The sequence below is a fragment of the Rhododendron vialii genome, chromosome 2a (assembly GCF_030253575.1).
Source record: "Rhododendron vialii isolate Sample 1 chromosome 2a, ASM3025357v1".
Taxonomy (NCBI): domain Eukaryota; kingdom Viridiplantae; phylum Streptophyta; class Magnoliopsida; order Ericales; family Ericaceae; genus Rhododendron; species Rhododendron vialii.
This window is the reverse complement of record NC_080558.1, coordinates 42,380,816-42,394,700: the sequence shown is the minus strand read 5'-3', so window position 1 is coordinate 42,394,700 and position 13,885 is coordinate 42,380,816. Positions and strand designations below refer to the sequence as shown.

At 37.6% G+C, this 13,885-nt stretch overlaps 1 protein-coding gene and 1 pseudogene across 1 annotated transcript in view; both read left to right on the top strand.

Moving 5' to 3' along the window:
* Nucleotides 1–13,885, top strand: part of LOC131317852 (aspartic proteinase nepenthesin-1-like) — a 44,129-nt gene that overhangs the window by 12,769 nt on the left and 17,475 nt on the right. The gene's annotated exons all lie outside the window — the stretch shown is intronic.
* On the top strand, nucleotides 4,945–6,002 carry LOC131317856 (aspartic proteinase nepenthesin-1-like; annotated as a pseudogene).

The window sequence follows — 13,885 nt, the reverse complement described above, 5'->3', positions numbered from 1 at the left end:
TAGCTAGATTTGCTTTGTGGTGTGTTTTTTATTGGTAATCTAATGACTTTGATTTTCATCTTCTTTTTTTTGAAACGGCAAAAAATTATTAAGAAACTTGATAAGGGTATATCAAATGGAGGTGAGGAGGGGGAACTCAACCAAAAGTTGGATTGTGAGTTGAGACCCAAACACCAATGGGACATAGCCCCAAACACTAATGGGCCTTCAAATGCCCAGATGAGACTCCAACTTTGATTTTCATCTTACTTCATAGAGCTTCTCATGTTTGCCTCACATTTACGAAGAGACAAAAGATGTGTAAAAGGTGAAAAAAAAATTCATACAACTGGGCAATGGCAACTTCAGGATTTTGAAAACGGAGGGTCATTCATGTGTATAAATTCTCTTTCAAACTATATAAGTAAAAAAAAAAACAAGTGTAATGACAATCGATAATATTGTTCTACAAAAAAACACATCAAAAAGCTCAACAAGCTAGCTTTTCAACTAAAAAATAAAAGATATCAAAAGGTTATGGAAAAAAATCTTTTTTCAAGTTTTATGAAAAAAAAAGGCTCCAGAACTTCTACAATTGCATTTTACAGAGTTTCGCTAAATGATGCCCCAACACCCCTCAACGCAACACATTTTTGTGGAGCCTATACACTTAGCGATGTACTCCACAGAAATGTGTAGTGTTTAGGACTATTGGGGCACCACTTGGCGGTGCCCTAAGATTGCCAAATAATTTCTCCAGAGGGTAAGGTGGGTACATGGTTAAAGCGGAAAAGTAACGTAATGGGGCCGGAATGGTCATCAAATTGTAATAGGGTTGCGTTCCATGTTTTAGCTTTTACGGAGGAGAGGATGGATTTCAAGTGGAGAGATAATCTAATTTGGTGTCATTATCAAATTATAATGTTGTCATTTATCAATTTCAAACACAAAATTCAGTAACTGCAACCGGAGAAGTTGAGAACACGAATTGATGCTCTTTCTTGTTTTATTATCTAAGATTATGATGGGAAAAAATTACCCCCCTCCGATACCACTCTTATGCTCTAATACCATGTGTTGGGATAACTCGAATCCCACCAACAAGGGAAGCCCAACAAACAAAAACAAATCACACAAGAACGAGAACACACAAGAAAATACATGGTTCCCAAACTCGGATGCATCTACGGGTGAGAGAGATATTCCACTATATGGAAAAATAGACGATTACAATGTGAGATGAAAAAACCCTCTCGAGCTTCTAACACCATGGCTCACACGATTATTTTCACTCACCCCAATCTCTATTTTTTCTCACGTCTACTCTCCTCTCACCTCCCGGCCGGTGTATCCGGCAACCCCCTAAGAGGCTACACACTCACCCTTAATTTCTCCTTTTTCACACTCGGCACACACTCCTTTTATACACCCATGACATAAAAAGCCCTTCAACAGCCAAAGAAGAATCTAGGGGTTTTTCCGGGCCGGTCCTATGTGAGTGGATTATGTCCCATTAGGTCCCACCACACTAGTATTTTCCCACGAAGTCCTACTACACGTGCGTACACCATTCCTCCCCCCCGGGTGTACAGCACGCGCATAATAGACAAGGTTCTTCTCTCTCTCTCTCACGTACATTCTTCCTCCCTCCTCTCTATTTCAGTATTCCTCTTCCATCACTCCCACTCTCTCTCATCACTCCTTTTTATTTTTATGTTTAAAATCTTACTCTATAAAGATTATACGTACGTAAATTTTTTTCTACACACTTATATTTTTTAATAAAATTTATATTTTTAAAATCTACTCATAAAGATGTAAATAATGTGATCAATATTGCATATGAAATTATGAAAAACTAAAATTTTTAATATATGTTCTATTTTGTCTAAATTTATAATTAATAGTCTAAAATTTGATATTATTAATTTAATACTTTAAATTGTGAATATTTGTTTTATTTTCATTGTTAATTAACAGTGTTTAATTTTTTATTAACATTGCTAATTGTAAATTTTTATTATTTTTTCCATTTTTTATTGTTAGTAGTAAATTTGACAGTATTAATAGGCAATTCATTTGTTCATAGACAATTAATATTTGAAATTGATGAAAATTTAACAATATAAAGTTTAATCACAACAATATAAATTTACATTGAACATTTAAATTTTAGCTTTTCATAATTTTATATCCAATATTGATTTCATTTGATAGATCTCTACGAGTAGATTTTGAATATGTTATTTTTACAAAAAATAATAATACAGAATAAAAATTACAAAGCTTTGAAGATTTACTGCAAAAAAAATAAGAGAGAGAGAGAGAGCTTCATGTGTAGGTGTGTGGTCTATTTTATGTACCATTTTTTGCAGTGTTACATGTACAGTGTTCCTCTCCTCCTCTGAGGGAGAGAAGAGAGAGAAACGGCGCACATGAGAGGTAGCGAGATAGGTGCCTGGGTTTTTTAAACAAGGGATCTGTTACGGCCTAACTTTTTTTTTATTTAATTAACGACGTAGCCATTTATTATATGTGTGTTATGGTTGGGTTCTAAATAATTATTTTGCGAGCGCTATTAGTATTGTTGTCATGATTGTAATCTTTGGAGTATGAGATTGATTTTGGATAAAACAGTGGTACTTGATGGTAATTTTGTTAGTTTTTATTAGGTTGGATCTGATTATTAGTAGATGTATTTTTGCTAGTTATTTACCTAAACTCTAATTAATTAGTTAGCTATAATTTAGGGTGCAGCGTGAGTAGTGGGTGGTTTAAGAGTAACACTTAAAGCTATATGTTATACGCTGAGTAGGGTTCTACATTTGAGTTAACGTTCTGAGGAAAAAGAAAAGAAAAGAAAGAGCCGCATAGTTGAATCTAAGGAGATCTTCAAATGTAATTGCTAAATTCTTAATTTGTTTCTTTCTTTTCCGTTGGTGGGCACGGTCGTGGAAAACTTGGGTTGGAGAGTACTCTACGTGGCTTTGTGGTGGCGCATGGTGATCTAGTGTTGTGCGTAGGGATTTTGAAGTTGTTCTAAGTATTGGGGAGAGTTCTTAGTTTAATAATTTTGATACCAAATGCAATATTGATTTCGGAATAAATATTGGTTTTGGACTGATATGAGTACATGTTCTTTATACATGATTTAATGGTGAACAAAGGTGAGTATTTTGGTGTCATGGTATTGTTCTTGGAAAACAAAGAAATCCTTGGAGTTTCCGTGGATGGATTTTGGTGGCTGTTGTAGGTATAGTAAATTAGGATTTTGGGTTGTTAGTTGTCCAGTGATTTGGGTAATTAGTCTAGGTTAGTTAAATAATCTCTCAAGTGATCTTTCATTGCTATTGATATGCTGACCCAGTTAGTGATAATTATATTTCTATATGATTATGTGTTCAGGTTAGGCTCGTTTTGCGTTTCGATTGCTTTAGCTTTGGACCCATGTGAGTGGTTAAGCATGCTACGTACTTACGAACTTCCCCGTATCCCTTAAATTGTTATTTTAGAAAATTAATGATTGAAATTGGAAACAAATATTTGTTTTATTTGGTTCTTGAAATTGGCATGTGGATTGGTGAAACTCTTTATTGTTCAGATAATCTTTTGGTGAGAACTTTGTGAATATTGTTGGGAACATATTTTGGAAGTCCAGGGAAATTAATCTTCTGTGTGCGGGTGACTCTGGCCATTAGAGAAGAGACCGGATTAGGCCGGTGACCATAATGCTCAACGGTTGTTATTGACCGGATCGTTCTTAGGGAAAAGTTCCACGGGCTGCCTACTCGTGGTGACTCTATGATTCGATATTGGATCCAATTTTGAGATATTTGTTTACTGGCATTTGATACTATTGATTTTGGTTGTGGTTCCCCATTGTTGTTGGAAGTTGTATTGTGATCACCATTGGGACTTATTTCAGATGAATCGTTAATTGGATTAAATGATTATTTTGTTGTTCACCTGTATGCCAAATTTATATTGACATTGTAAATTATTTTAATCCCTCTTTCAGAACTTTATTCTAATATACATGTTTTGTCATTCACTGAGCGCGTCAGCTGACGAATTTATTTCAATTTCTTTTTCAGGCAAGTTGGGAAGTTAGGCAAAGACTCTGGCAGCATCTCGGGGATTCCGTTTGTTGACCTCCTTAGGATGTTTCATCCTAGATTAGTGTTTTATTTCATTGCTTCCGCATTGAAACATTTTGTCAGACATCTGGATTCTTTTATTACTATTGAATCGCTGTATTTTATTTTGTTCATGGGATGTTTGTGCCCCATACTTTTTTGAGGAACTTAATTTGTTGGCGCTGTTCTTAATTTAAAAAAAATGGTTGACTAATTGGTGGATCCTTGCTTGGGAGTTTTTATAAAATTTCTTTTTAGGCTACATGTTCTACGAGTTTTGGTCTTGTGATTCATGGCCGATCACTTCTCATTTTGGGGTGTGACAGGATCTGTTGAGCACATAGACTTTTTTGAGGAGAATCCTTTCAGCCATGAACTAAAAAGTTAGGACCGGCGAAGAATTATCTCAAGAATCTAGAGCCCAATAAATGTACCTTTTTTTTCTCTTTCACCCAGCAGCCCAAAGCCCACAGCACAACTGGCTTTTGCTTTCTTTTTCTCCTTTTCACATTGGGGCAAAACCCAACAGATGTTCCATTTCATTCATTATAAATACCTTATATACATGTGTCTTATTTCTCACACCACTCATCATGGCATCATTACCACCATCTCTATCCTCCCTCCTCTTTCTTACCCTAACTTTGATTCTCATTTCTATTTCACCCGCATTTTCCACGCCATGTCAAGCTCTTGATGATCATCAAGATCAACTGATGAAAACTGGTTTCCAAATTACTCTAAACCACATTGATTTGGGTGGAAACTTCACTAACTCCAAATGTTTATATCGGGCAGTGAAGCGTTCCAGTCGCAGGCTCCAAATGTTTTAAACAGCTAAACATCCAAAACTCAGGACCACGGTTTATGCTGGAGAGAGCGAATACCTTATGAACTTTTCGATAGGTACCCCGCCGAAGTCCTACTACGGTACAATGGATACTGGCAACGACCTCATACGGACTCAATGCCAGCCTTGTCTGGAGTGTTTTTCTCAGCCTGACCCGGTGTTTGATCCCAAAAAATCCTCCTCTTTTTCAAATGTGTCATGCTCCAACAGCCTTTGCCATGAGCTAAAATCATAATGCAACGCATACGATGGGTGCGTGTATTTCTATGATTATGGAGATGATAGTTTCACTGCAGGTTATTTAGCCACCGAAACCTTTACTTTCGAGAAGGTCTCGGTACCGAACGCTACGTTCGGTTGTGGTATATTTCAATTCGGACCGGAAGTCGGCGATGGCCTGGTAGGCCTCGGACGTGGACCCTTGTCGCTCGTCTCCCAGTTGGGTGAGCCCACGTTCTCGTATTGCTTAACTTCCTGGATTCAAAACTCAAAACTACCCACTTTGTACTATCTCTCTCTCGAAGGAATCAGGATTGGTAGCACTAGGTTGCCCGTAAACAAAACAACTTTTGCTCTCAATGCTGATGGGTCTGGGGGCCTGATCATAGATTCGGGCACAACAATTACGCAGTTGGCGGAAAGTGCTTATATTCTTGTCTTACAAGAGTTTATCTCTCAAGTAAAGCCTCCGCCAGTTGACGCACGTAACTCCACCGGGCTTGATCTTTGCTTCAAGTTGCCATCCGATCCTTCTGATCGTGTGGAGATACCCCCACAGGTATTCCATTTTACGGATGCAGATTTAGATTTACCGACGGAAAACTATATATTCACGGACTCAAGTTTGGGGGTGACGTGTTTGGCCATGAACCGTTCAAGTGATACTAGCTCCATATTTGGGAATATACAGCAGCAAAACATCCTGGTGGCGTATGACTTATACAAAGAAACCCCGTCATTTATGCCAACGGAGTGTTACAAGTTTTGAGCTCTTCTATTAGTTGAGCTCAAAACTTGTTTGGCAATGGTTGTTTGTTGCGTTGTTGTTTGTAACGTTTGCCAGTTCTCTCTTTGTATTGTGGTGTGGTCAGCCGTCAGTGTGAGCGATGGCCTTGGAGTTGGAACACATTTTAAATAAACTCACTGTTTTCATCAGTGGTTTGCTTGGTTGGCATGTGGTGGTGCGGTGGTTGCTGGATCTGTTTTAGTATTGGGACAGATTTTGGTGTTTTTTGCAGGTGATGCGAGGTGTGGCAGTCTGACGTGGTTGCCTCTGCAGGCGGCAATTCTCCAACCACTTTTGGGATCGGCGACATACGACGGGTTCACGGCATTTTGATTCTTCGTGGCGGCAGCTTGGCGTCCAGATTCCAGATATGTGCATTAGGGTTTCTGCGTATTTGGGCTTAATTATTAGGCTTTGGCCTTGTCTTTGGGCGTTAGGCCTTTTTGGGTGTTGGGCTTTGTTCTTTTTGCATTTTATTGTTTTATTCGGGCATTAAGGCCTCTTAGGTGTTGGACTCTATCCTTTTGGAGTGTCTCTTTGATTGGTACATTTCCAATCAAAGACTTAGGTCTCGGATGTTCATTTGTTGCCCTTCTCCTTCCTCCTTTTGGTCTTTGTACTCACATTCAAAGATTAATTAAAAAAAAAATTGCCTTTCAAAAAAAAATTATTAGGTTCATTAGGGGGAGTAACAATCCCAAATAATTCCACAATCGTTATAAGCACAATCCAACTACTAGCTACATTAGCGAGAGAAATAATCCTAAAAGATACCAAGACAAGAACACCCACATCCAAATGTAAAGATTCGAGCTCCTGATATCATAGAGAAATGCACAAGTCATATCCAACTATTCTAGTCACAATTGGTTTAATTTCATAAACTGAGCGATAATGCCACGATTGAGTTTATTAATGCCACTACTGATTGCAACAGCCTAATAACTTTACCCTCCCGTCCTCTCTTGTGAGAGTCAGGCCCACCAACACCCCACCTCTTCCCCTCGCTCTGTCTTCTCCCCCTCTTTATCTTGCTAGTTTTTTTTTTTTTTTATAACTAAGGTATCTGAGCCAGCTTACGCGTACCTCGTCTAATTCTAAGGGTCTATTCTCACTGCCCTCTAATCCAAAATCCAGCCACCGCTTGCCAAGGGAAAGGACACTGACGCAAGAGCTAATCTGAAAAATGAATTTATGAAGTGTCTATTTAGTTTCTAGTCAAAGTGTCTTTTGGTTTCTTGTCAATATCCTTTAGTTTTTTGTCTAAGTATTTATTATGTGTCTTAACTATCCAATAAGTTGTGTCTTTGGTTAATAGTTGTCTAGGTATTTGAAAGGTCCATGTTGGAAATTGTCAAGTATTTATTATTAGTCTTGAAGAGTCATCTTTGTAATGCTTATAAATAGTTGATCTAATGATGGCTTCCCGGGACTATCCCATCCTTCGCAGGTTTCGGCCTACATCACCATGAGTGATCTTCGAATTGTACTAACCCCACGTCAGGGTTCTTCAAATAAAGCAAGACCACCGTCGGGGATCTCCAATCAAGAAATAATTCCATAGTTGTTGGGATGCTTTCTCCTTATTGTGATGCATTTTTCACGTGCTTCCTTTAATCTTTGTAACTCTATTTTCACAGATTAATAAAATTTCTTTTGCCCTTCAAAAAAGAAATAACGCCATAGTTTAACCATGATTGAAACTCTTTTATTTCTGATACGTACATTCTGTTATTGAAGCTCAAACTTATTACAATCTCTTAGGGGCATACCCCAACTATACAAAAACCAGACAATCACTGGAGACAAAACAAAGAAAACCATATAATCAACCAATAGGACCAAAAATCTTCTCAGAAAGACCGAAACTGGAGTTTGGAGGCTGAAAATTTTGTATTCATCTCAAAACCAATTGACAATGAGTGGAAAGGTTCCAAAAGTAAATTAGTGATTACACATTCAAATCCCAAGCAATGTGAGACTATATATATTTTCCTTAACACTAAACACTGAAACTCATTTTGTTTAATCTGTAGAGGTCTACCACATAAAGAGCGACTAATTTTGAAAAATAAACACAAAATATGGAGATAAAATGGACAAGAGACATAACCTAAATTTGGTTTTGATGTGTTTTTCTTGGAGAAGAGAGAGATGGAAATAGATTGGACACGACCACGGTGGGACATTATTTGAAGTATAAGATAAGAAAGAGGATCGGGCATTCGAGATGTAAGAGGGGCATCCGAATATGACTACATCAAAAGTTGTACAGACAGGTGTACAGATCAATTCTGGACTTGTTTCGGATCCCACAAAGATGATCGGAATTGCTCATTTTATTTATGATCCTTGAAAAAATCAACTCAATCCGATATCAGTAAAGCCGTTTACGTAACATCCAACTTTTCTTTAGAATTTGGCCTGAATTCTGAAGCAAAGTTTGATTTTTGGAAATACTATTACAGATATCAGATTAAGCTAATTTTTCACACGAACTCTAGAAAAATATTTTAAACAAAATGAGCAGTTCTGATCAATTTTGTGAAACTCAAGACGGGTCTAAAGTTGATATGTATCCGCTATCTATACAGGAGTACTGCTATATACACCGACCATTTTGGACCGAAACCGTACCGACGGCCGCGCGCGGCCGTCTCCGGCCACCGGACGGCCGATCCGAGCCGTCCAAAAATTTTAAAAAAAAAAACCGAGGGGCCCAACGCGGGAATCAACGTCATCCGATGTGTGTAGGGTGCTTGATCTAAACACCCTATTTTTCGTGTGTATATATATACACGAAAAATAGGGTGTTTAGATCAAGCACCCTACACACATCGGATGACGTTGATTCCCGCGTTGGGCCCCTCGGTTTTTTTTTTTAAAATTTTTGGACGGCTCGGATCGGCCGTCCGGTGGCCGGAGACGGCCGCGCGCGGCCGTCGGTACGGTTTCGGTCCAAAAATGGTCGGTACACATAGGATTTTCCATCTATACAGCCTTTGTTGTACCCATAGAAAAAAAAAGAGACAAACCCAAACAAAGCTATACCAATTACTCAGTACAAAGAATCCCGGGTGTCAAAACTCACCCCTCCCTTATACTCCCATGTATATGGATAGAGTTCGATTCCCATAAAAATCCCTCCCCAAATCTCCTAGGATCGATAGAGTAGTTTAAATTTAATGAATTAATGGCAAAAACTAAAGAAAAAAAATGGTCACCCCTCCCATGATTTGTGGTAACTAATTAATAGGTGAAATGGAAATGCGAATATGCTTAAAAAAACTCACAAATCCGATATGTGACAGAGCAACTGCAGTATAGACAACACGTACAACGTGCTTTTGGATCTGTCTCAGATCCAAAGACAGATCCAAAAAAGATATTTGGAGCCACTTATTTTGTTGAAAATATTTTGTTTAGAGTCCCCGTGAAAATTAGCTCCATCCGATATCGTTAAGGGTGTTTACGAAACGTTCATATTTGCTAGCCTAAATTTTGAAGCAAAATTGGACATATCGTAAACGTTCTTACCGATATCGAATGGAGTTGATTTTTTACAGAGACCCTAAACAAAAAAAATTCAACAAAATGAGCGGTTCTAATTATCTTTTTTGAACTCTAGACAGGCCCAAAAACACGCTGTGCACATTGCCTATACATCAGTTGTTGTACGAGTAGCAGTTCTCATACCAATTTCTCGGTACAAAGAATTTCAGGTGTCAAAAGTCAACCCCTGCGTTGTGGTAACTAATTAATAGGTTAAATGGAAATGCGAATATGCTTAAATGGAATTAAAGTTAATTACTAGTATTTAATTTGCACTGTATCATCATACCATAAATGGCCGATTTCTTTTTTTGTAAATAATAACTTTAATTATTAAGTCAATCAAAGATTTACATCAACTCTTTCTTCAATTACACACATTCTTTTTCGTTGTTCTGTTTTTGACCGGCGTTTATTTGTTCGTCAAAGTATATTATTTTATTTATAACTAGTGCTTGCCCGTGCTTACGGCACTACTCACCCAAATTGGAATTGAAATACCCTTTGAATCTTGATAGTGGCTCAAAATATTATTTCAATTTTTAGGTAGCTACAAATTGCTGGAAATTAACCTCTTTTCTTTTGAACGGCGAAGTTTTTTTTTTATTATTGATATATGAAGTAAGTGAATACGCAAACAGTATAGTGAAGAAATTAGCAACTCACGAAGTTATGCAGAACGCCGTTCAAAACGGGAAAAAAAAACCCACAAAGTCTCTACAGCTCTACAAAATAGAAGAGAGCAGAAAATACCTCTCCAGGTTTTAGAGGAAGTGTATACAAAATAAAAGAGAGCATTTTAACAAACACATGATGGGCAACAAAAAATACCTCTTTCGATTTGATTTCTCCCAAGGGGTTTGACTGTCGAGGAGGAGTGGACGGTGGACGGTTCCAGTGCTCGGCAGTCCAAGGGGGGAACCCCTTCCCCGAAGATAGTCAACCCGTAAGGGAGGAAAGGTCTCATAGAAAGGAAGCAAGGAGAATTGTTTTCCCCCTTCTTTGTTTTCACACAAAGAGAGAGAGAGAGAGAGAGAGAGAGAGAGAGAGAGAGAGAGGTATGAAATTTGAATTCCGATTCTTTTTCTCTCTTAGAGAACAGATGGCATTTATGTAATAAGATGGGCAAATGTAGATACTTTCATAAAATGTGAAAAAAAGCATCTCAACCCTTGGATTAAACAAATCTGAACCGTTGTAACTACCTGTCCTCACACCCTTCTGTTTTATAATAGAGATTGTCTTAGGTTTTCTTTTCCCCCCATGTAGTCTCCCCCTTTTGTTTTGTTTTTTCCTTCTTTTGAATGAACTGATTACTCACCAACATGGTATTAGACAATGGGTGGTGATTTGAAAAATGAAGCTACAATCCAGAGAGAGATTGAGGGTGCAAACTTATTGGGAGGAGATATGCAACGGACAGAAAACGTTGCCATAATGGGGAATGAGTTGAGTTTACAAAAGGAGACGGTGGTGGGAATGCTCTGGAGAAGTAGGGGGATGCGCAGAGAGAGAGAGAGAGAGAGAGAGAGAGAGAGAGAGAGAGAGCCAAAAGACAATGCTATTTTTTTTAAAATGAAGCTACGATCGAAAGAGAGATTATGGGTGCAAACTTACAGGGAGGAGATACGCGACGGACAGAAAACGCTGTCATAATGGGGAATGAGTTGAGTTTATGACGGCGGACGGTGGTGGAAATGCTCTGGAGAAGTAGGGGGATGTGGAGAATATATAAAATAAGTAGGGGGATGCGCAGAATTTAATATATATATATATATATATATATATATATATATATATATATATATATAGAGAGAGAGAGAGAGAGAGAGAGAGAGAGAGAGAGGGAGGGAGGGAGAGAGACCCAAAAGAAAATGTTGTTTAAAAAGAACTAATGGCATTTTTGTAAAATATTTGACAGAGTGTGGATACTTTCTTAAGAGAGTTAGAAAACACATCTCATCCCTTAAATCAATGAATCTCAGCCCTTCAACTTGTTTTTTTTTTTTTTGGATCCGCTTCAACTTGTGTTTATCAATGGATAAAAAGAACTAATGGCATTTTTGTAAAATATTTGACAAAGTGGGCATTTTCTTAAGAGAGTTAGAAAGCACACTTCATCCCTTAGATCAATTGAATCACAGCCCTTCAACTTGTGTTTGTATTTGTATGTATCCACACCCTTGTGTTTTATTAGGTAGATGTATCCATCCACATTACCACAAATATGAGCAAATAATATCCGTTGATCTGGATGACCATACCTATTTATTGACAATTGACAAAATAAGATAGAGTAACTTTCTGAGAAAAGAGCTGCGATCGATCGCGTCAATGTTCCATAAATATGTGCTATAATATCCGTTGATCTAGATCGATGACCATACATATTAATTGACAATTGACAAAATAAGATTGAGTAACTTCCACGAAAAAAGCTGTGATCGCGTTGATCTAGATAGGGTTGTTTGTTTTGACTGGTTTTATATTGTATTAATTTTTTCATTTTTTGATAAATGAACCTATCAAATTTAGTAGTAATTAGTATAGACCCCATGGTGTCAACACACACACAAATTTTCCCAAAGTGTTAAAAGAACCCCGGACACACACACTCTCATTCTCTCTAAATAATCTAAGATACTCTAATTTGAGCTTATATTCACTCGATAAAAGCTTGTTCGAGATCAGGTAGTGACATAAATAAATCATGAATATTCGAAACCCTCAAGCTTTTAAACAAAATTTCACCAACAAACTTGAGATTAGCTTGTAATTAGTTAGTTTGAGAACGAGGTGCGTCATTAACGACTCAAACTTGAAATTATCTTATTGAGATTCCGAATTGTGTTGCTCATTCAACGATCGCTTGGTCACATATATTGAAAAGATCACATTTTATACTTTCAACAATGAGGTTATTATTTGAAATTTCCAAAACATGAAGTGCGCCTTGTCAAATACAATTGTAGAAGCTCATATAGTTAGTTATATGTTTTTTTTGTGTGTGTGTGTGTAACAAAGTGGGAAATTTAGTTGAGCTTTTACTTTGTACGTAGTTTAGAGAAAATAATTGATTCATTTTTTCATTAGTCTCGATAATGATTTTTCCTATTATAATTGGTGTATTTTAAGTGAATGGACAATCCCGTGCTTACAAATTTCTAGAGTCACCACTGTTTTTTGTTATAATTGCTAATTTGCTAGTGATAGTAAATGACTAAATGTATACTCTGTTTCTTGATATTTTCAGTTTTCACTTGAGCTTGGTCTCTCATCCTATCCGACTCGCACAATTTCTTCAAAGGTTGTTAAGAACCTGTGTCACACACTTGACACCTAGATGATAGTGGGATGATTTTTTAAAAATTTAGTTGGTCTTTCACCCAGGAAGCATACTTAGTATAAAGATTTTTTCTTGACCCGTCCATCGGCCCGCCCGCAATACCCACCTGATAGCCCAAAAATTACTCAAAACCCATTTTTTTAAGCACACATGCACTGATGCACAGTATAATCTTCTTGGAGTCGTGGACAAGGCATTCATTTGTTTTCTGCCTACACCGCACAGTACGCACATGGCACTTTTTTTGTTTGTGTGTTGGGTACTTGGGTGGATGTGGACAAGGCATGGCATTCATTTTTTCTTCCTGTATAAAGATCATTTTTTGTTTATGTTTTGTAATTTACAAATTATAGGGGATGAGTAGTGCACATGATCGACAAGTGTTGAGGTGCCAACCTATTTGAGATGTACATATTTATAGTGATGCAATTCGATTGTGCAAATGCAATTATAAGTTATTTACTTTTTTCCATTTCTTTTTTGAACGTTGCTAACTGACTAACTGGTAGTATGGTAGAGCTTTTTTATTTGGTGCAACGGAAAATTTATGGTAGAGTTACTTTTACAAGTAGTAGTATGCCCAACTACTCTAATGAGAATCTTATTATGAGATCAAAATTCTAGCCCAACTATGAGATGAAAGCCCAACTATTGCAATGACATCAGCTTGCCCGCCAGCCCGCCCACAAGCCCGTCCAGATTTTGGCCCGTCAACCCGTCAATTGGGCTAGTCCGTGGACAGGTTTGGGCTTCAATTTAAAGTATGTAACTCGGCCCGCCCGGCCCACGAAAAAGAATAAGCCCCGATCGGCCCAGCCCGACTCAATGATGACCCTTATGCATATGGCAATGGACATTTGGATAGACGAATCATCGCTGCAAAAAGAAGTTACGCCAAGAATGATGTTCTGAATATTTTCGCTCATGTACACAACCAAACTGCAGGTTCTAAATAGTGCACTCTTTTTTATTTTGCTAAGTAATAGTGTACATAATACAGAAAGAAATTTATTTGC